Here is a 24,473-nt window from a genome sequence, read left to right as displayed (position 1 = left end):
TTTGCTAAATATACTGTACTACTTATAAGGTTAGTTGCTCATTGAAAGTTCGTACAGATTAAGGTAGCATATTTGTTATATAGTAAAGTAAATCCATGTGCTACAGCCCTTTGAAGGGCCAAGACCGACCAGCCGGCTGCTGGCCTCACGTCCACATCCCGAAGCAGAGGTGGACGATCATCCAACTAGAATGGAGGTATCGTGTGGTTAGCACGATGATCCACTCAGCCGTTATAGCTGTTTTGCGAAACCGGATTTTCGCTACCTATCGTAGCTCCCCAAGTGCAATACGATGAGTGGGCACCAGACCCATACACTGATCGAAATTTCATGAGAAAATTTCTTCCCCCATGAGGACTCGAACCAGCGCGCATTCCGTAACGCGAGCCCTAGGCGGCATGCCTTAGACCACGACGCCACGGCGCGGGACATTTGTTATATAGAAGAGATGTTATTAGTTTTGTCCAGCTTGATCTGCGTTCTGATCCACTGTGGCCGTCCTGAAACAAATGTCTTTATTTAAATGAACGGATGCACGTAGAGCATGAAAATTATATAGGACACCATTCCAAGGCCTCCCCCTATACTATACGACCAATCATAAATGCGTATAAATTTTTAACTCAAGAGAAATAGAAGCAAATTTTTCAATATTGGCCACTTCAGAAGATGATCTCCAAAATTCAATATATTCGTTAAACACAGTTGCAAAAGATTATAAAATGACCATTTCCATAGAAAAGTCAAAAGTCAAAAGTCATGGCTTTTAAAGATAATATCCAATAAGAAGTAGCATCTGTATTGAAAACAGAATCCTAGAACAAGTCAACACATTAAACTATTCAGGGTACCGTAGCGTCTTGCATATGAAAAAGAAAAGGATATCGATACTAAAAAAAAAAACTAGTTTTGTAAAAGTTATCGGCATTATCAATTCAGTTTTCAAACTTAAATTAGTACAGAAACATACAAGATTAGATATGTACAACATTTTAGCACGATCTACTTTAGTCTAAGAAATCAGGAGCCTTGACTCTGATTAAAAAAAGATGTTCAACGTATAAAAAAAGTTGTACAGGGACATCATTTAATTTGTACTTCAATTTTTATTGTACCCGAGTTTTTGAATGTACTTCACTCCCACCCCTTCTACCCATGAAGTTCAACCGTCCTCCACACAGATCCAAGACCGCATATACAGTCATAGTAGCCTTACCGTCATAGTAAACAGTAAGTTCCAAAAATATGTTCGCGTTTTCCAGTGACGAAAGAGCTTTCAATATTGCATCATTTTCGCACAGGTACCGTCGTCCATTTGCCTACTTCGCATTCCGGTTTTCCCCACCTGCTTCTATTCGCCTCTCTGTAAAGGCTAGTGGCTGGGCTGTATTAGCTCTTTTCTGAGAACATTAATTTCTGTTAGGAACTGGACGTCTACGTAATATTATACCCGTACAACTGTATAAATTAACATAAATAAAAGGGCATCGTTAAGTAATTAACTGTCACGTGATTTCCCACCTTTCTACGATCCTGCGACATAACCACTTGGACGGACAGTAGATAGCATGTCTGAATAATTTAATCTTTTCGGATCGAGCAGAAGTGAAGATTGAATTTACAGTATGTAAGGTACTCTTTTACAGAGTAGATACAGAATTATTTCAACATTAGTTACTAGTACGAAGGACGAAACTGGTAATTGGAATTACACACATTAGAACTGAAGCCTGTATCGAAATGAACAGTCACCATTTTGAAAAATGCGTTTAAATATCCATATTATGATTATTTTTCAATTTAACTTCATTCTCTATAGTGTACGCTAATGTGCTGTAGACAGTATATGGACAGCTCAGTTCGTGAGTAAAAACACTCATTGTTAATACTGTACTGTATTTTGATTAAACAAAAAGCTAATGAAAATTATCAAACTCAAAAGCGTGATATTTCCTAGTTTACGTAAATGGATGAACTACTTTTCTTCCCTCCTATACTTAGTAAAGTGATTCGTTTGTATTTTATGCCAGTATCATCGAACTCCAGTCGTGGAAGGAAGTAGCAAACGGTGTTTCCGGTTCTCAACCGTTGATCCAAAGGTTAATATTAGAAATGTTAGTAAAAATAAAATTATATCCCTGTACAACGCATAACTACCAATAAAATGAGATTCATGAGGAAAACGACGCGGTACACACTTTGTGATAGAAAATGAAGTACAGAAATATTGTAAAAATTGAACGTCCAACCTATAGGCTATTAAAGTTTCTTAAAAACTACAGAATTGATTCAGTCATACTAATACTAATTATCAAAGTAATATGCGAAAAGTCCAGGGGAAAATATACTAGTGTATAAATTATTGAACCATTTAGAAAACACGTCGCAACATAAAGATGAGATGTGGTAAATAAGTACAGTAAAAACTGTGTAATATATAGGCTACTTTATCAATAATTTGAAATCAGTCTTAATGGCTTAACAAGAAGATGTACAAAAAACAAGTTACATTATAACTGTTTTAAAATATATTTTTACTTAACATTTTTATGCCTTATTACAAGTGCAAACGTTTTAAATCTCCTGGGCCATCATCTGGCTAGAATGACAATATCAAGTATCAAAAGCTAAAGTTAAAATAAAATGTGTGAAAACAATATGTGTGTACAATTATATCTTTATTGAGAAGGTAGAGTGTGTTCTATTTTAGTGTTACTTTGTTTTCCAAGCAATTCCGATTAAACCATATGTTCGCAATTGTATTATGTAATTTGATTTTTGAATTTAGATATCGTTTTAGGATTTTTGTGTGGTTCACATGAATTGTAAATTACTAAATGTGAGTCACATAAAACACCTAAAACATTATCTAAATTCAAAAATCAAATTACATAATACGATTGCGAACATGTGGTTTAATCGAAAATGCTTTGAAAACAAAGTAACACCAAAATGAATCACACACTACCTTCTCCATAAAGATGTAGTTGTACACACATATTGTTTTGATTTTGATACTTGATATTGTCATTCTAGCCTGATGATGCCCCAGGAGGGTGAAAACGTTTGCACTTGTAATAAGGCATAAAAATGTTGCGTAAAAGTATATTTTAAAACAGTTATGTAACTTGTTTTTTGTATATCGTCTTGTTAAGCATTTAAGATTGATTATTTTCAGATTATTAATAAAGTATATATATATACAGGGTGTTAAAAAAATACGGGTCATAATTTCAGGTATGTATTTCCCACATGTAGACAATCAAAATAGTTCATTACAACATGTGTCCGGAAATGCTTCATTTCCGAGTTGTGGCCTTCACAACATTGAAATTCACCGGAACGTTTTTCTTTCCGCAGGTCGTTGTCATTACAGAAGATGTTCAAAATGTCCACCTGCTTGAATACAGACCTCACATCGATGTCTCATTGACCTGCGAACACGATCCCAAACTCCAGGAGTATTGCGTATGTCCTCAGAACATGCCACAATTCGATTCCGAAGGGATTCCAAATCAGGCACCGGAGACGAACAAACCAATGATTTTAAATGGCCCCACAAGTAGAGATCGAGAGGGTTCAGATCAGGTGAGCATGGAGGCCAAGCAATTGGGCCACCTCTACCTATCCATCGATCAGGAAACCTTCGATCCAAGTACCGGCGAGCCGTACGACTGAAGTGTGCGGGAGCGCCATCATGCAAGAAGTGAATGTGTTGACGATTGATCAGTGGAGTGTCTTCTAAAACATGAGGTATGGTGTTTTCCAGGAAGTTTATGTACGCCTGCCCCGTAAATCTGTTTACAAGTACATGGGGTCCAACTAATCGATCACCAATGATACCGGCCCACATGTTGAGGGAGAACCGCACCTGGTGATGAGATGGAACAGTTGCACGTGGGTTTTCATACGCCCATACATGCTGATTGTGGAAATTTGTTATGCCATCTCGTGTGAACTGTGCTTCATCTGTAAATAATACTAAGGCAGGAAAGTTCGGATTTACACCACACTGCTGCAAGAACCACTGACAGAACCTAACTCGTGCAGGGTAATCTGATGGTGACAGGGCCTGTACACGTTGCAAATGATAAGGATACAATTGATACTCTTTCAACAGTCTCCAGACAGTCGTATGAGGAACATTGACTTGCAACGCTACCCTTCGTGTGCTGATAGAAGGAGTCATGTTCACAGCCTCCAGAATCTCCTCCTGTACTTCTGGAGTTGTAGATCTTGGTCGTCCCTTTCCCAAACCAGGAGAGTTAAATTTTCCATACTCGCACAGACGGTAATGGAGACGTACAAATGTCTTCCGATCTGGACATTGTCGCTGTGAGTACCTCTCCTGGTACAAACGACGAGCCAGCGCAGCATTGCCGTCCGCCTTACCGTACATGAAGTGTATCTCTGCCAGCTCTTGATTTAAATACATGTCGCACAGTCTAACGCCTACACAACATTGAATGTAACCTTCGCCTCGGAATGAACTGTCAGAGTGCCCTCTTAATGTCTCCTTTGACGGCAACGACCTGCGGAAAGAAAAACGTTCCGATGAATTTCAATGTTGTGAAGGCCATAACTCGGAAATAAAGCATTTCCGGACACATATTGTTATGAACTATTTTGATTGTCTACATGTGGTAAATACATACCTGAAATTATGCCCCGTATTTTTGAAACACCACATATATATAGTATTGGCTTATCGGAACATCAACATGAATTGTAAAAAACTTTGTAAGTTGACCGTGTCTGGTTCCGAACACATCTGGTCAACATACATAGATGGTCAACTTACAAAAATTATTGCTATGTTATCTGTGATGGTTATCTACGTAATTAACACTTCACTAATAAATAATGTACGGTGTGTATAGTAAAGTAAGTACAGTACAGTATTTTACTGTGCAGTATTATTATTGAGACTATGTACTGTACGTACAGTATAAGTTTACATAAGTGTTAAAACAAAACAACAATTGATTGTTCTTTTAAATTACACTGTACAATACCTGTTCATAATCCTTGCAGACATCGGGCAACTTCACCTTCCAATCTTTTACTGCTGTTATGTCAACTCCTGCTGCTTCACCACTGAGGCATCCAAATCTGATATTATGTCTTGAACGGAAGGCTTCCAGCCACCCATTGCTAGCCTGGAAACTGTCCACATTAAGCCGCTGAGCAATTTCCCTAGCTTTCGTTTGAAGCATAGGTCCTGTTACTGGGATATCTATAGCTCGACATTTTACGAAAAACTCATAAGTAATTTTGTTTACTTCTTCATTTTCAGTCTTCCTAAGTTTTCTCTTCCTATCATGGCTGTAATTCTCTTCCCATGCTTTCAGTATTTCTTGTCTCTTCTTGCTTATGTTGACAACAGTGGTTTTTGCAATGTTAAATTGTGCCGCGACATTTCTCTGACTTACATCTTTTTCTAAAAGTCAGGAACTTCTTTCTTCTTTTCTATAGTTAGCTCGTTGCAAACTTTACGTTTACCCATTATGAAATTTACAACTTAAAACTGATCACTTTGTATTGTAGTGTACACTTGAAATGCTCAAAGAATAACTGCAATCTTAAGACAATCTGAAGAACTCGCGTAAAAGAAAGGAACCGTTAACCTTCCACCAGCCCAGGCTTCCCGGAAGACCATTAGGGGAGGAGATTGAGCTTCAGAAGGCGTGCCCAATAGCCACCGCTATTCATAAAAATAGATTTGCTACATTAAGAGGAATTTCTATACAGCACAGCACAAAATTTTGTGCGTTATATAGTATGACACAAAACTTCATGGTCATGTTACACAGGGGGAAAAGAGCTCCAAGCACATGAAATTGAGGTCAAGATTCAAGTTAGACAGGTGGTCAACTTACGGAATCTATTTATTGTATAGTAGAAATAGGAATCTGCCGGTTCCTTAAAAGCTAGTCATTTAAGGCAGGTGATCACGTTACAGAGGTTGTCAATTTCCCAGGCTGTACTGTAAATAAGCAAGAAATTGTCATTGTTAATTACTATATTATTATTATTATTATTATTATTATTATTATCATTATTATTATCATTATTATTACTTTAGTACGTAGCATTGTGATTTTACCCTCGTTGGTGACATCTGGTATTAGTTGGCAACATTGAAGAAACAGCCAAATTAGACTTTAGGAACTAACTTACGCCCGATTTCTGGAAAGATAGTTACTTGTACATACAGAGTTATCTAAAATATTACTGATCTTCACTATAATCAAACTGAGCGCACAAATTCAACTGATAGGACGGAAGTAGACAGGCAATAAAGATTCTTACGTTCTTATCAGAGTATCCGGAATTGATTTTAACAATAATATGTACTGCCTAATAGCCAGATTATTATAGAATAGTTCTACATTGGTTTCTCATTAGCGACTTTACTTTTTCGATTTCTGTCCACTTAAAAGTACTACATGTAATCCCATTGTGCACCGGGACGCAGATCTCTATTCCGGTTTGTTTTCGGAACGTATGCAAACCCAAGTTTCATTACAAGCATACGAAAACCTTGAGAAAAAAATTGCAAACTTCCTAAATTAGAACAACATAAATTTTCCCATGTAAGTGAGTATTACTAAAGATTGGTACCTATCAACTACAGTTTGTTGAAAATTAAAATATAAATTCATACCTTAGTGTTTTCTTGAATATCTTCATCAGTCGATGCACTCTCTTTAAACTTATAGCCTTGTAGTAGAAACAATAATTTTTTGTAACCAAACCAATGGGCTTTTGGAGCTGATCCACTGCGTTGAGAATCCATTAGTTTCCTACATTCCCGACGAAATTGGTTTTTTAAAGCCTGAATTTTCTTCTCCATATCTATTGAGCTAACATTGTATTTTCTCGAGAGATATTCTAGTGATTCAATTTTTTTTGTCCGACTCTTATAGTCTTCATTCTGCACATCCCACAAACATGGAGTAGAATGGAAGTCCTCAATCAATGCCAGTGTTGTTGGCACATCCCACATTGTTTTTAATGCTTTATTAATGAAAAAGGAAATATTAACGACCTGCACGCACTATACGCTGTAGCGACTGCGAGATACGAACTACTGGTACTACTACTATTAAATGTCTGCCCGCAAACACGCCCAGACCTAACAACTTGAAACAGATGTTTGCCAGCAGCTTTTAAACAGGTTTTAGGTGACCATTTTGTATGTGGAATGTAACAGTGGCGCTGCAGTCGTATATTATGGCTGCGAGAAAGAAAAGACTCTGTCTAGTTCGTCCATAGGAGCGGTCAGGAGGGCAGGAATCTGGCGTGCCCTGGGCGAGGTGGGCAGGCTTGCTCTTAGCACGAGGCAGGAATTCAGTGGCGGCCATTCAGTCGCTGATCTTCCAGTGTAGGGATACTTAACCTGATGTCCATGGACCCCTTAGAGATCATTGGATGGGCTTTAGAATTAATTAATTGATATTTACCACTTCTCATGGCTTTTGTGCAAATGTAGAGCAAACACAATATCTCCCACTAATTTATTGTTCACATTAATTTCAATGTCATGAGACATTTCTTTTATTCTGCGACTAACAGTGTTATCTGATAACGAAATTTTGGATATTTCTTCTTCCGTAGTATCACTGAACAAAATTTTCACAATTTTTCTTTTGCGGCTGATAATATTAGTTCCTCGCCAATATTATGAGGGTTTTTTTTCTGTTGGGCTATTACGTCAGAAACTACATATGAAGCATGCAACGCTTTGTCAGGAACAGAAAAACGTTTTACTAACGAACTAGAAGGATTTTTCCTGTGACTTCAAAAGACGTTCCAAATATTCTCTTGGTTTTGAAGCTGCTTGAGAATGATTACTTTCTAAATGTCTTTTTAGTTTATTCGGCACAATCGACTGAGCTGACAAAACATTTCCGCATGTAAGACAATCGGGATTCTATTTATATCCATCTCTACGTCACGTAAAACCATATCGCAAGTGTTCATCACTATATTACAATACAAATCGCAGTACGTTTTCCCTGAAGGGAATTTTCGCTCACATTATTTGAATTGGCATTGCTGTCATCTAATCCAGAACTTGATTTAGATTGTCTTTTTCGAATTAATAATTTGTCCATGACTATTACACTTTTACTACGTCAAACTACTTCTGATCAAAAAACGGTACGAAAGGACATCTTTCAACCAATCATGGCTGCTTATTGCACAATTTTATCACTTCCTAGCATTTGTTTAATTTTATCACTTCCCTAGCGCTTGTTTATTTGTTTGCCAACATTTCAAACTACAAATTCTTTACGGTACTACAAAAGATTCTTTGCGATCGTCATTTGTATACCGCATAGATAGTCGATTAAAAATGGCGGCTCCGTTCAAACGTTTTGGTGACGGTAACATTAGTGAAATAGAATTTAGTAAATCAATTAACATCTATTTTATTGTATTAGAGTACTTTATTTCTTCTAATCTTTATATATTTTCTTCAGTTTTTATCATCTCCCTACTATTTGTTTCTTTATTTGCCAACACTTCAAACTGAAAATTCTTTACGGTAGGCCTATTATAAAACATGTTTTGCGATCGTCATTTGTTTACCGCATAGACAGTCAACTGAAAATGGCTGCTTCATTCAAAGGTTTTGGTAAAGCTAACATTAGTGAAATAGAATTTCAATAAGTCAATTAATATTTTATTGTATTAGAGTAGCCTACTTTAGGCTATTTCTTCTAATCTTTATATAATTTCTTCTAATCGTAAAATAGTCAATTAAATCCCGCTAGAGTTTTGATTTTCTCTAGATAAATCAAAACCTCTACTGTTGATAAAATTTAAATAAGGCACTTTTCATTAAAATAGTCGCACTATCACCCGCTCACTCGTGTATACTGAAACCGACCAATATGCAGTGTTGCCAACTTTATTCTTAAAAACCCGCTAAGAAACAGTGCATAAATCGCTAAATTGCTATATTGTCAATCTAAAATAAGATTATTTTACCGCTGTGAGTGTTAAAAAAAAAGCGCTAAATCCCTATATGAGCAATACAAATTTCATAAATTTTACCCGCTAAACTAGCACTGAGAAACGCCAGATCTCGCTCGATAACCCCTGAATTGGCAACACTGCAAATATGTTCTGACGATTCTAAAGTCTGTTTATTACTAAGTGGAAAGAGTAAACGAAGCATTGTTGCAGGTGTTCACTTTCATTCGAATTATCGCCAGACAGAAAAAATAAACTGAGCATTGTTGTAGGTATTCATGTTTCATTGGTAAAGTCTGTATCAAAATAAAATGTACCATACAAAGACTTCGTTGTAAATCAATAATGCATTGTAAAGATACTTTCTGAATGACATAAAATTTATTTTTCAGTTCCAAAATTTCGCGACACGCCGGTTGGGAACCCCTGGTGATATATATATATATATATATATATATATATATAATGGTTTATTTAACGACGCTCGCAACTGCAGAGGTTATATCAGCGTCGCCGGTGTGCCGGAATTTTGTTCCGCAGAGTTCTTTTACATGCCAGTAAATCTACTGACATGAGCCTGTCGCATTTAAACACACTTACATGCCATCGACCTGGGCTGGGATCGAACCCGCAACCTCGAGCATAGAAGGCCAGCACTGTACCAACTACTCTACCGAGGTCGACTATATATATATATATATATATATATATAAGTGGCGTATACTGGTTAAAGGGTTTGGGCTACCACTGACCCTATTATTACACAAAATATATTTTAAAATCCCTATAATAAAATTCCTTACATATTTATGTGAATTCCAGACGTCTTGATTGGGACGAAAATACGTTGATGACTTCGTCCTTGAAATTACAGTTGGGCCACTTGCAAAGTTTCTGTAGAAATGACTTTTCAATGGATATTAGTGCCAAGCCGGATAAAAGTTCTTGTGTATGAGTTGATCTACAGTAGGATTTTATTCTCTTCAACGCAGAAAATCTTCTTTCTACCGATGCTGAAGTAGCTGGTATTGTCACAATTAATGTTGCCAATTTAAGGACTTCAGGAATAACTTGGTTCAGCTTGTTTTCATATATGGCAGATAATATTTCATGGATAGGTTTGTTCGAAAAATCAAAGACTTCTGCTGAATATATTACACTTAATTCATTTTTCAAACGTACTTGATCAAAGTGACTGTTATAGGACTGAAATAATTTGTTGAGTGCCTCATTCGGGAAGTTTTCTCTATAAGCAGAACATTTTTGAGAATCTAGAAGATGTGTGAACTGAAGCTTTCCATAATCAGAAAATCTGTCAGTAATTTCCATGTGCATACGATCTAGTATGCTGTAGTAGAGCTGCCTGTATTTCAATTCATCATCTCCTTTTCTTCGCTTTAATGGTGGTTCCACTGTATTGGCTGAAGAATTTTCATTTTCCATATTACTCCATATGGACGGAAACCCACTACGTCTGAACTCGAATATAGTATTTTTTTTTAACTTTGATACCTCTTGCAAGTAGTATGCTATGTCTAGACTTTTTGTCTGAAGAATATTGTAGATCACATCTGTATGTGCGTTGTGCGAACACTCTAGCATAGACTTCAAGAAGAAATATATTCTGAAACAGTGTGAAAAAATTCAAATATCCTTGAGCCTGCATATTTACAGCATCATCCCAGTTTTCTTCAGAGTCATTACAAATGATATTTTCAAAGAAAGCAGTCTGTTTTTCTCTGTATTCCTTTACTGTATTTACAAGCCGAGATGTAAAATTCAATCTAGTTGGTGCTACTTTTAATAATAATAATAATAATAATAATAATAATAATAATAATAATAATAATAATAATAATGATTTATTTAACCTGGCAGAGTTAAGGCCATACGGCCTTCTCTAACACTCAACCAGGAGTAAAAACTGCGTTATAGAAACACTACAAATTTACAAAGTACACACAAAACTGAATAAGATAATAATAATAAAATGTAAACAACAAGTAAGAAGAAATCAGACATAATATATAACATACAGAAAGAAAGAAAAAAGCATAATAAAATGTGAACAGCAGGTCAAAAATAAATGAGGCCTACAAAGTATAAAAAAATAAGAATTATTGATAATAATAATAATAATAATAATAATAATAATAATAATAATAATAAATAGAATAGTAATGATAATAATAATATTAATAATAATAATAAATAAAATAATAATAATAACAGACCTAATAGCAATAATAATACTAATAGTAGTAATACAATAGTGCAGTACAAAGCATACAATGAATACAATATTTTTAAGTATACACAGTAAGGAAAATTATGTTTATATATAGCTCAACTTATCACATTAGAGATATACCATTATCGGAAAATATGAGAACAAAAATATAAAATAAGTTAAATATCACTAGAACATAAAAAAAATTGTGAATACGTGGAAACATGCAATACAACACTTGTCATAATAGTAAGTTAGTTTGGCAACTCGTCATAAGATAATTTTCTAACTTGGATTTGAAAGATTTCAATGTTCGGCAGCCCTTGACTTCAGGCGGCAGAGAGTTCCAGTGACGAGAGGTAGCAACAGTGAAAGATGAGGAATACAGAGATGATGTGTGAAGTGGAATTTCTAGCGTGTTATCGCGTTGTGATCGAGTATTAATATTATGATAGCGAGAGAGAGTATGAAAACGAGCGAATAAATAATAGGGGGATGAAGTGTGCATAATTCGATATAGGAGAGAAAGTGAGTGCAGATTTCTCCTCTCATGTAACCTAAGCCATGATAACTTCTCGAAAGAAGGTGAGATATGATCATAGTATCGAACATTACAAATGAAGCGGACGCACGCGTTACGAACACGCTGTAGTTTCTGGGCGGAATCAATCCTGAGATCACTGAACAAAACGTCGCAATAATCGAAGTGAGGTAGAATGAGTGTCTGTACCAGCGTCTGTTTTAATTTAGATGGATAATGATACAATCTTTTTAGTGAATGGAGAATAGAGAATGCCTTCTTACATGTATATTTAATATGCGTATCCCAACTAAGATTAGATTCGAAATGCACTCCGAGATTTTTTACGGTAGAGCTAAACGGGATGATTGTTTTATCCAGTTTCACAGGTGGAATATTCAGGTCGTTGACTTCAGGAATTAATCTACGGTTCGCGAACAGAATAGCCTGTGATTTACATGCGTTTAGGTTAAGCCCAAATTGTTGAGACCAGGAAGAGCTGGAATCAAGATCTTCATTAAGACTATTAATGCTATCATTTAGTGCATCAGGACGCGCTGAAATATACAATTGAACGTCGTCTGCATATATTTGATATCTGCAGTGCTTAAATGATTTAGAAATTCCATTTATATAAATAGAGAAGAGCAAGGGGCCTAATACTGATCCCTGAGGAACTCCTGTATCTACAGTACGCCAGGATGAGAAACGATTATTAGATATGACACGCTGCTGGCGGCCAGTAAGGTAGGAGTGCATCTAGGTGATAACACTATCAGAAAGGTGTAGCGTTTGTAGTTTAGTCAATAGTAGATCGAAGTCAACAGAATCAAAGACTTTGCTATAGTCCAATAAAACTAGTACAGTAGCCTGTCGTTTATCCATGGCTGCGCGTATGTCCTCAGTAACATTCAACAAAGCAGTAGAAGTGCTATGGCCATTTCTGAATCCTGATTGTAAAGGGTCTAAAAGATTAAATTCTATTAGGTAGTCTGACAACTGCTTATGAATGATGCGTTCCAGGGCTTTGGATAAAACGGGAAGAATGGAGATTGGCCTATAGTCTTTTGCAGAAGTTGGTGAATTTACTTTAGGAAGTGGGCGTACCAAAGCTGTTTTCCAGAGTTGCGGATAAACAGACGTGATAACTGAAGAATTGAAAATATGGGTTATTACAGGAAGCACGATATCAACTAACTTATTGATAAAGACTATGCTTATGTTGTCAGAGCCTTGTGCTTTAGATTTAATGCTTTTAAGAGCCCTTCTTACTTCAGAATCAGTAATGTGCGAGAAGAAAAATTTTTCGCGAGAAGGAGGAGGATTAGCTAGGAGAGTATTAATTGTATTTAGTTTTGACTGTTTTTCAGGTCGTATAGTGGGAGGTGAGGTAAAGTATTCATTGAGTTTATCAAGTGGTATGTTTATAACTTCAGCTTCTGATGCTTTCTTCCCTACTCCCATATCACGTAAGTTATTCCAAAGACACCGCGGGGGAACGGACGGGTCGACGAGACTCAGAGCGTGACGGCGTTTAGCATTCCTAATGCTTTGTGTGGTTTTGTTTCTAAGTTTTTTGTAGTTGTAAAAGTTTTCGGCAGATTTGTTGTTTCTGTACTTCCGGAAAGCAGCGTCACGTGACGTCATAATATTACGAATACTGTCATTCAGCCATGGGGCGGGTCGGTGGGTGACTCGTCTCTTCTTTAAAGGTGCATGTTTGTCGAATAATTGTATTATCATGTCATTAAAGGTGGCAACTTTTTCGTCAACAGTGATTAAATTAAAAATAGTATGCCATGGCATTTGTAAGGCGTCAGAAGTTAGTTGGTCGTTGTCAATGCCTTTTAGATCTCTGTAAGTAATTACCTTAGCTGCATTTTTTGGGCACTGAAGAGAGTACTCGGCAAAAATAAGATCATGACCAGATATTCCCGGAACTGGTATCTGTCCTGAAGTTAGAATTCTATCAGAATTATTCGTAATGATTAGGTCAATTAAAGTATCGGAAGTAGGTGTGTGGTGGGTAGGATTGAGTGGAAGAATTGTTAGATTGAAAGTTTCGAACAAATTACGGAGTTGATTAGTCCCATTTGATCTAACTGCCAGAAGATTTAAATTGAAATCCCCCATAACCAAGACATGTTCATATTGCGGTAAAAGATCGGCTAACGGGCTTTCTAAATCGGATAGATGTCCAGCTTTGGGAGGCTTATAAACAGGGAAAGGATTTATATGTAAATACATATTTACTTATAAAGCTAATATAATTTATATTTTGCATTATCTTTATGTTTCACAATGTGTAGGGTTGAAAAATCCTACTTTTATTTTCCATATTTTTCCATATTTTAGAGTTTAGTACATATTTTCGTTAATTTCCATATATTTTCCATATTTCATATAAAACAGTCCATATTATATTAGGTTTAACAATAAAACAAAACAAAATTCCATTAACTTTTAAAAATACATTTCAACAATAGAGATTTAAACACATGTTCAGTAATCCCTTTAACATCAGAGTTATTTGAAAATTAGCAGTCCTATCAACAATGGGAAAGTAAGTTACAAAACTGTATTAATTTAATTTAAAATTTTTAACAGACTTCAGTTGTGCAGCTCAACAGTTAAATGCCAGTCAGAGTACACATAGGTTCAGTTTTGTAAATCATACTATAAAGACGGTAAATATGCCAAAAGTACGTCATTCAGTCAATTTAAAATCAAAACTAACAAGTTACATTTCAGAATTTAAAGAAGATGGTTTATCAACTGACAATAAAATATTATTTTGTAATTTGTGTCAGTGTGCAGTATCATCTACACAAAAGTTCCTGGTGCAACAACACATTACAACTAGTAAACATCAGGCCAACAAACAACTAAATTCCAAGCAGAGACAATTGTTTTTAACACAACCAACAACATCGAATGTAAGATCTGAGTTTAACATCGACCTGTGCCGTTCTCTCATCTCTGCTGATATTCCTCTCTACAAACTAAAGAATAAGGTCTTCAGGGAATTCCTTGAAAAATATACTCAACATACAATCCCGGATGAGTCAACACTTAGGAAGACGTATGCTCCATCCATCTACGATGAGACAATACAGAAGATAAGAGATGAAATTAAAGATAGTTCAATTTGGGTTTCCATTGATGAGACTCCCGACAAAGAAGGTAGACTTGTTGGTAATGTAGTTATCGGTTTGTTAAGTGAACAATATTCTGAACGAATTCTTTTACATTGTGATGTTCTAGAAAAGTGCAATAACAAAACTATAGTTAAACTGTTCAACGAAGCTATGGGTATCCTGTGGCCAAAGGGTATTATGTACGATAATGTGTTATTCTTTATTAGCGATGCTGCCCCTTATATGGTCAAAGCTGGACAAGCATTATCTGTTGTATATCCTAAATTGACTCATTTTACTTGTGTGGCGCATGCATTTCATCGTGTGGCAGAAGTGGTCAGAGACAATTTCCCTAAAGTAGATTTGTTGATTTCATCAGTGAAAAAAGTATTTCTCAAAGCTCCCAGTAGAGTTAACGTGTTGAAAGAAATGTACCCTGAAATTCCATTGCCACCAAAGCCAATTTTAACTAGATGGGGTACATGGCTAGAAGCAGTTGAATATTATGCCGAACATATAGACTCTATTAACAATGTTCTCCTTGCATTGGACTCTGAAGATGCAGTCTCAATTGATACTGCGAAAACAGTTACCTGTGACATAAGTGTGAAGAATGACTTAGCTCACATTCAGCATACATTTTCATGCATCATAAAAACGCTCAAAAGTCTCCAAAATAGGCACCTTTCACTATCTGAAAGTTTTGAAATTATAAATAGTACTGTGGAACAACTGAATCGTGGTAGAGGTAAAGTTGCAGATGCAGTAAGAGCTAAGGTGGACACTGTACTTTCAAAAAACCCTGGATATGAAGAACTACAAAAGGTTGTTGCTGTGATGAGTGGTGAATCAACAGTGAAGATTAACTTGGACTTATCCCCAGCAGACATTGTGAAATTGAATTATGTACCAGTTACTTCTTGTGACGTCGAACGCTCTTTTAGTCAGTATAAATCTATCCTCAGAGACAATAGAAGAAGATTCACTTTTCAGCACTTGAAAGAAATGTTTGTAACCTATTGTTATGGTAACAGACAATAAAAATTGTGTTTTGTTGAAACTACATTGGAAGATAAGGTACGTCCATTATATTTTTTGTTTAGTTTGATTAAAATGTACCAATATTTAACGTACATAGTCATTTTTTTATAATTTTAAGTCCATATTTAATTCCATATTTTGGTAAAAATCCATATTTAATTCCATATTTTGGTAAAAATAACTACATATATATTTACATATTTCATATATTTTTAGTCCATATAAATCCGTTCCCTGCTTATAAATAACTGCTAAGAGACATTTATGAAGACTTGCTTGTATTTCTACGAACAAATATTCGGGTCGTAATGCATCGCCTTGTGATTTTAGAATAATTTTAGGGTGCAGATCATTCCTAATATATGCGCAAACTCCACCCCCTCGTTTGTATAATCTGTCATTTCTACATAAAGTATAGCCGTTTAAGTGAACGAGTGAGGAAGACAATGAGGGTTTTAGCCACGTCTCACTAACAAGAATACATTGGACATCTATATTAGTGAAAATAGAAGAGAATTCCTGGAAATGAGGAATAATGCTTTGACAATTTAAATGTGCTATTTTCAAAGATTTGGGGTCAGGTGAGAAAGACTGCTTTAACAGCTGAGAGGTAGACAATGGAGGAGTTGGGGAGGATGACAGACAAGTGGATAGAGTTGTGGGAACAGGTTGTCGACAGTGAGGAGGGTCGGGGAGGCTAGACGCGCCATCAGCCTGAGGGCATGCCACAGAAAGCGGGACGATATAGGCAATAGTGCTAACCTAACTAATATAGACTAAATTTACTGAGGTGATGTAATGCAACTAAATATACTATTACTACAATAATTAAATAATTAGTATTAAATTATTAAACTATTACTTTCTTAATATAACAAACAACTTATGAGGAGTTGCCTTGACTTACTAATTATGTATCTCAGCCATACGGGTGATCCTTCTTTTCGTGTCGCCGCTTTTTACAATGATGACGCCGTCTTGAGTCCACACGTTGGTTTGTCCAAATTTAGTAATCGCTTCGCGTAAGATGTTGTGGCGAGTTTTCGTCAAGTCTTCCCGAATTGTCCAGCCAGAATTTTTTAATTTTCTTTTGTTTCGGAAGACCTCGCTTCTCTTCCTGTAACTAGCGAATTTCACAATTATTGGTCTGGGTCGATTCTCGTCTCTCCTACCAACTCTATGGCTCCTATCAATGTCGGCCAGACTCAAGTCCACCCCTACCTTCTCCGCCACACTAATCGCTAACACGTCGGTGTCCTCACCATTGTTCTGACCTACACCGAAAATACGCAGACACTGGCGTCGCTGGTATTGTTCTAAGTCGTCCAGTTTGTATTCTAGCTCCTCGATCCGACGATCTTTTTGCTCCAGAGCACTTTTGAAGTCACTAATTAAGTCTTTGTTGAAGTCGAGATTTTTCTGGAGTTCCACCACCACTGCACTCGTCACCGCGTCCTTGATCGTGTCGGCGAGAACTCGAACCATGCCCGCGTCTTGTAGCATGTCCCGTAGCGCGTCCTTCACCACTCGTTGCACGGTAGATTCAATTTCCTCAATTTTTGGGCCACGGGGAGACATGTTGATGAAATGTAAAGACAAATGTAAAGCTTAGTACAAAGAAATAAATCTGTGCTAAAAATATTTGGCCTGTGTACAGACTCACCTGCTAAAAATCACCGTTTAGTCAAGAGCCTCACTCGCGTGGTTATTCACTGTCCGCCATTACTCAGTAGTTTTGGGAGTTTCTTGTTCATAAATTCCTTGAGTTTTCTGATCTTTTAGGAGATGATGAGAAAAATGCAGCTAAACCCGACAGTGTTTTGAAAAAAATGCGGCATTCTGGAATGGATGAAGTAGTTTGTTGCAAAACTAAATTGAGAACATGGCTGTAACAATGGACAAATAGTTCTTGAGGATACTTTTCTTGAACTTTTGTTTTTAAGCCATTAATATTTCCCGCCATAACTGAAGCACCATCGTATGTCTGTGCAATTAACTTATTGCCGACATTGTATTCTGCTATAACACCTTCCACATGCTGATACAAAGCAGCAGCAGTTTTGTCCGAACTGACATTTGTGAATCCTATAAACCGTTCTTGAACATTGGCAGTACTGTCGACGTATCTTAAAACAGTGGACAATTGACTCTGATTAGAGCAGTAACTTGTTTCATCAACAACAATGGCCACAAAAGGTTTTATGTTCCTTATTATAACCCCACTGTCTTTTAGTAAATATTAAGTCATTCTGAATTGCGAGAGAAGTACCACGAAATACTGTTGAACTCTCAAGATGATTGGCCAGTAAATGGTCAAGTTCACTTAAGGAACTTAAATATTCAATATAATTTCCTCTATTGTCTGATTCTACACTCTCGTTACGATCCCGAAAAGCCAATTCTTGTTTTCCTAGAAAGCAGACTGCGTTAATAAGATGCAGTAAAATCTCCCGATTTTTTTTTTCACAAGAGCATTGTGTTGGTTGATGTGTAGAGCTTTTCGCTTATCTAGCTGTAAATCAATTCTTGTCTTCCCAAATTTTGCAAAGTTCATGCTACTACAAATATGAGCTTTTGATTTGTCGTATTCTAGGACTGCCGTTCGAAGGGAGTTCATATTAGAAAACCCCTCTTTTGACCATACATTAGTTTCGCGGCTAAATAACAAACATGGCCAGCAAAATAGTTTAGACAGTTTAGAACTACCACACAACCAATTCCACTTACCATATGACTTTGAAGTGAAATGGCGTGTGTACTCTCGCTATTTTTCTTTTACGTCCATGGACAAATTTAGCTCAGGAGTTGGTCTTTCCATTTTCACAATTTCAACTTTCTCGTTGTTATGTACGACGGTTAAAAGGCACTTTTAATAAACCTTCTATTACACAGTCATTTTCAAGACAAACCTCTCCAGAAACTTGTTCTGCCATATTTTTCACAATATCACTTAATTGGGAAATTAAAAACTTAATAATTCACAATTAATATAACTCTTAGACACTCGAACAAATCACAGATTTAAAATACTGCACTGCAAGAACACAATGACATTCAATTGCTAGCGTACTAAGCGTATTGCTGCTTCGCGCCTGCGAAGAAACCGATCACGAGAGCGGCAACTCGCCCGGTCTACAGTGCACGATGGAAACAGAAGGGTGAGGGGGGGGACGGGCAGTTGTGCGAAGAACAGCGTTAGCGAAACGGTCACAGGCTACCTCACGTAGCAAGCGGTTTCTCCAGCGATGCCGCCTTGACAACTTGTTTCTTTTCGAGAGTAGAGAGCGCATATAAATCTAACAATTACTTTAATTTTAATTACTATGGTAAAACTAATAATACAAAATTATTACATTATGTTATATTATAAACTTTTTCTTTTGTAATTTCCTTGGGCTACCGCCGGTAGCCCCGGTAGTCCGCAAAATACGCCCCTGATATATATATATATATATATATATATATATATATATATATATATATATTTATTTATTTATTTAGAACTCTTAACCATGATATATTTGCGTTACATTTTTTAATTTTACGCATATCAAATGATTATACTCCACTTGAAAGTTCGGGCAACTGCTGATTGTACACATTTCTTCCTTTGTTTACATTCCGCATCTACTAGAAGAAGGGGTAGGAGTGGCTCGTCTTACCTGTCCTCTATTGCTGTGTTCAGTTTCTGGGAAGCCAGTGGCAATACTGTACACACAGCAGTAAAATGATACGCAAAGAAATAAATACGACATTTGAAGAACGCCCGCTTGTGATTTTTCATCACGCAAAAGGTCGCTCTGAAAGACAAATTGCACAGATGTTGCAAATGTGCAAAAGTACAGTTCATGATATAATAAGACACTATGAAAAAGAGGACAGAATAGATTCTACATCTGAAAAAGGTAGACCAGAAATTCTCATCACAAGAGAAAAAAGTATTCTCATCAGAAAAAACCAAGGTAGAACCAAAACTCAGTGCATCGAAACTAACTGCCGAACTTAATCACGAAACAGGATAGTCTGTGCATCCTGAAACTGTGCGTAGACATAATAAATAAAGAAAGTCGGATACAATGGAAGAGTGGCAACGAAGAAGTCGTTTATGAGTGAAAGTATAAGTACACGTAAAGAATGATGAAAATTGGTGGCGAAGTGTATTATTTTCAGATGGAAGCACGTGTTTATATCGGATGGAAAAAGATATTTTATGTTTGGTGGAAACCGAATGAGGAACTCAATTCTAAGAGCATGAGACCAACAGTATCACATGGTTGTGGAAATGTCATGTTATGGAGTTGTTTTTCTGCAGCTGGAGTCGGAAAAATGGAATTTTTTCCACACCTGTGGAGTAACGGTTAGCGCGTCTGGCCGGGAAACCAGGTAGCCCGGGTTCGAATCCCGGTCGGGGTAAGTTACCTGGTTGAGGTTTTTCCGGGGTTTTCCCTCAACCCAATACGAGCAAATGCTGGGTAACTTTCGGTGATGGATCCCGGACTCATTTCACCGGCATTCATTTCATTCAGACGCTAAATAATCTAGATGTTGATACAGCGTCGTAAACTAACCTAATAAAATAAAATAAAATGGAATTTACAGAACACACAATGAGTCATAGAGACTACTTGAATATCCTGAAGAATAATTTACACAGTAACACAGAGAAACTAGATAACAGAAATATTTTCCGTTTGTACTAGGACAACGATCCAAAACACAGGCTTACAATGTGAGAGCTTGGCTACTTCGTAATTGTCCAAAAGTGATCTCCACTCCACCTCAGTCACCTGAACTCAATCCTACTGAGAATATGTGGCAGGAACTTGATTCCAGCGTCAGGAAATTTGAAAGAAAGAACTCAGGAGAAGACTCAGAGAACAATGGGACAAAACTGATGGTGAAAATACGGAAAAATTAAGTTAGTTATCTTTATGCAGAAGAGACTGGAAACTATGATAAAACAGAATGGACATCACCAAATACTAGCGCTTAACTTATTTATTAGTCACAAGTGTGAGCTTATATTTTATTTTATTCTATTTTGTTTTATATTTTGTCCGAATATTAAAGTGGCTGTGATAAATGTATAGCAAAGAAAAAAACCATAGGCCTATCAGTTAATGTTATATTGCATTATAGAATTATTGTTTATTATGTTATGAGATGCATCACAAGTAGTAATTTCATTTTGTTTCTTGTGATACAAATTTGTTGCATTTAATTTTTGTGCAACTGCATAAAACTGATTAAATAGCAGTTGCCCGAATATTGAAGTGAGCCACTGTATATACTGGGACATCACTTTTTTTTTTACTTGCATTTTTATTGTGCAAGTACGATTATTTAATCCTGACAGTCGCCGGAGATGTGCGCCTGGCTCAGGCGAGTCCATTTAGTTACTCCAAGTGGTGTTTAGGTTAGTCACTCGCTTGCCTTCGGAGCGATCGGATGTCATGCGTTCGGTACTTGACTCCCACCCCTTGCAGTAATGTTCTTCCTCCCGTCAGCCACACAAACTTACGGCCGCTGTTGCATTCGAAGTCTGCTATACCTGGTAAAGTTTATCTTGTCTCAGTAGCAATACAACCAAGTCACTTCAAATGAGGGTGGAGATTATAGAGGGTTGTAAATTTTCAGGATTCCTTTCAAAATCTTGTTATTGCACAGGCTACCGGAACTCAGGTTCTTTAAAGACAAGCTCAGTGACGGAACTACACAGTACGAAGAGAGATATTTTGTTATTTTATTTTGCGCTACAGAATTTATCAACTAGTCCCTTCCGCCACTGGATGGATGGACGGCACCGCTCCACTCCCCCTTCACCATAAAAACACAGACGAAGTAAGACATATCTCCTTTCTCTCTCTTTTCACAGTGAGACAAGATACATCACACAGACTTTAGCAGTGAAGTAAAGAGTACAGAGTTAGTGTGTTTCAGAAATATGGTTACGTTTTCTATAGAAGAAAGAGAAATTATTGAAGTTTATTTCCAGGGCAGGTATTTATGGAGATTAATTTTATCATTTGTGTTTTTTAATATTGGTGTTGGCGGAGATTGTTGGCGATTGATTTGTACTCTTGGTGGATATTAATGGAAATTTTGTAAAATACAATGAAAAATGGAGAGGAAGATGCTAAACAGTAAACATCACACTCAAACACAGACTACGTAACGAAGACGTAAGGAGCCAAACACACCTCAAAGACGCAGCAGAAACGGTGGACACACATCCTTACGACATGAGACCCAAGGATTGTAAACTCAACGCTGGAAGACAGACGAACGAACTTAGATCGCCAAGAACAGCGAAAGACCGACAACAATGGAAGCTCATCACAAACGGTGCTATTCATAGACATTTCGCTAGACCGCGCTACGAGCGTGCTAAACAGGATTCGTGTCATATCATATCGCTGACACTGGTTTATGAATACGAAAAACGTTAGTTCACTGGATCATCCACCGAAAGCCCGCGCTAAGAATGTTTATGAATACGGGCCATAAGTGACTTTTGCAACCCAAACAGTGACTAGTGAACAATGAACCCTTCAACTATGACATTACAAAAGTGACCATCATTCCCGGAGTGGCTAACCGGGAACTGCTTGACAAGCCGCCCTGCATAGTCAGGAGGCCCTTGCCCTTCAAGGGATTTCGTGGCTAATTCTAATTCCTAAGAGATAAATATTACTTTCCAAATAATTAACATTAAAGTTTCGTTGGATCCTGGTAAAGGTGCGGTATAGCCAATAGACAATATTTGTTGGATTGAGACTGTATTTAGGCTAACACACATTCATTAAAAACGAAAAAAACTTGCAGCCCTCAAATTAACACTTTCAAATTATTAGTGAAATGTTGAATTCTCCGTCTTTTGAGTTCACTAATGTAATTAGAACATCTGGAATACCATGCAATGTAGTCTACTTCAATGTATAACAAATTCAAATAAAAAAAAGTCCGAGAGAAGAACTCAGAATATGAAATTTGCTATAAAACGACGCAATAATAATTCGCGAATGTGTTTCGCGATTTGTCGTGACTGTTTTATCCGCATATTATTAATCAGAATCACTTAATTGGTAAAGATTAGTAAAAATCTATTGCATATCTATTTTGCCGTGATTTTCGCGATCTCCATAAACACCTGGCCTTGCTTATTTCACACAGGTACGGTGAGTAGCATGACTGAATAACTTTATCTGTGTGGATTGGGCAGAAGTGAAGATGAGAGTTACCGAAAATACGGTAATATGCTGAATAAAGTATCCATTATATAATGAATAGAACCGCCTGAAGAGTTGAGTTTGTGAAAAAAAAAACTGTTACTACTCTACTGTATTTTGATAAAATACCGTAAAAGTAATAAACAAACTGAAAATCGTAATATCGTATTTTCCTGTAACATAAATGGATACACTACTTTTCTCTCCTCCTATAGCTAGTAAAATGGTTTGTTTACATTTTGCATTAGTAACACCAAACTCTTGTAATGGAAAGGGGTAACAGTGCTTCCGAGTATACCCAGGTTAATGTTAAAAATGTTGGTAAAATAAAGTGTTGTCCCTGTATGTATATTTCTATATAAAATACCTTTTCTTTTAAGTTTTTTTCAACATTTTCGAATTTTTGTCTCTTATATTAACCTTTCTCATTTAATAGGGGACACACCTAAATCAACAAGACTTGTATTTGAGCCGTTCAGAGCAGAAGTGGTGTAAGTCAAAAATGGGTAATGAGGGTTAAAGTAAAAATTCTGTAAAATACAGCGCAAAGTAGCAATTAATATGTCCTTCGTGCTATCCACTGATTACTAATAATTTCAATAAACTGAATATTAATTGCTACTTTGCGCTGTATTTTACAGAATGTTTACTTTAACCCTCATTACCCATTTTTGACTTACACCACTTCTGCTCTCAACGGCTCATTTAATGAACTTACATTTGCTGTAGAATCAACGTATTCTTCATAATTAGTAGAGTCATTCTCAGGATTCTGCGTCACTCTTTCAATAGCATCATATTGTATTTTTATTTCTTTGCGACACATACTGCACACCTTTTGTTTCTGTTTTAAATTAGGAAATACATTAAGCATCCACGACATAACATTTCTTAAATTTTTCTTGTAATTACAATGCCGTGATTTCTCGAAGGGATTGCAGCAAACATAATACTTAAAACGCGACTCCATTATATCACACGAAACTACCACATATCCACATACTACAAAAACTAAAGACACTGCTCTTGAAACAGACCGCACATTTTGTATGTACTGTACATTCGAGACTCTATAAACTGTGAATCATGCATGATGGCGATGGCTCGACAGATCTGCGTCGCAGATAATTCAGACGAGAACGAACTCGCGCGCATGGCAGTGTTGGTGTAAGATTGGTTCAAGTGCTACAAACCAATACACTCACATTTTTTTTACTGATGTTCCCGAAGCCTTCCCAAAATAAAACTTACACCAAGGGGAGAATGCTTTTAACTCTATAACATATTTTTTCCCGCGAAGTAATTTATGGCCTGCATTTTTAGATAGGCCC

At 36.6% G+C, this 24,473-nt stretch overlaps 1 long non-coding RNA gene across 1 annotated transcript in view; it reads right to left on the bottom strand.

The window, feature by feature from the left end:
• Positions 1-24,218, bottom strand: part of LOC138713500 (uncharacterized) — a 34,482-nt gene extending 10,264 nt beyond the window's left edge. Inside the window, exon 1 of the long non-coding RNA XR_011335877.1 lies at positions 23,861-24,218. This is a non-coding gene — a long non-coding RNA (uncharacterized lncRNA). The remainder of the gene's footprint in view (positions 1-23,860) is intronic.
• Between the last annotated feature and the right edge of the window lie 255 nt (positions 24,219-24,473).

The sequence above is a fragment of the Periplaneta americana genome, chromosome 14, assembly GCF_040183065.1.
Source record: "Periplaneta americana isolate PAMFEO1 chromosome 14, P.americana_PAMFEO1_priV1, whole genome shotgun sequence".
NCBI lineage: Eukaryota > Metazoa > Arthropoda > Insecta > Blattodea > Blattidae > Periplaneta > Periplaneta americana.
This window is presented reverse-complemented; position numbering and strand designations above follow the sequence as displayed.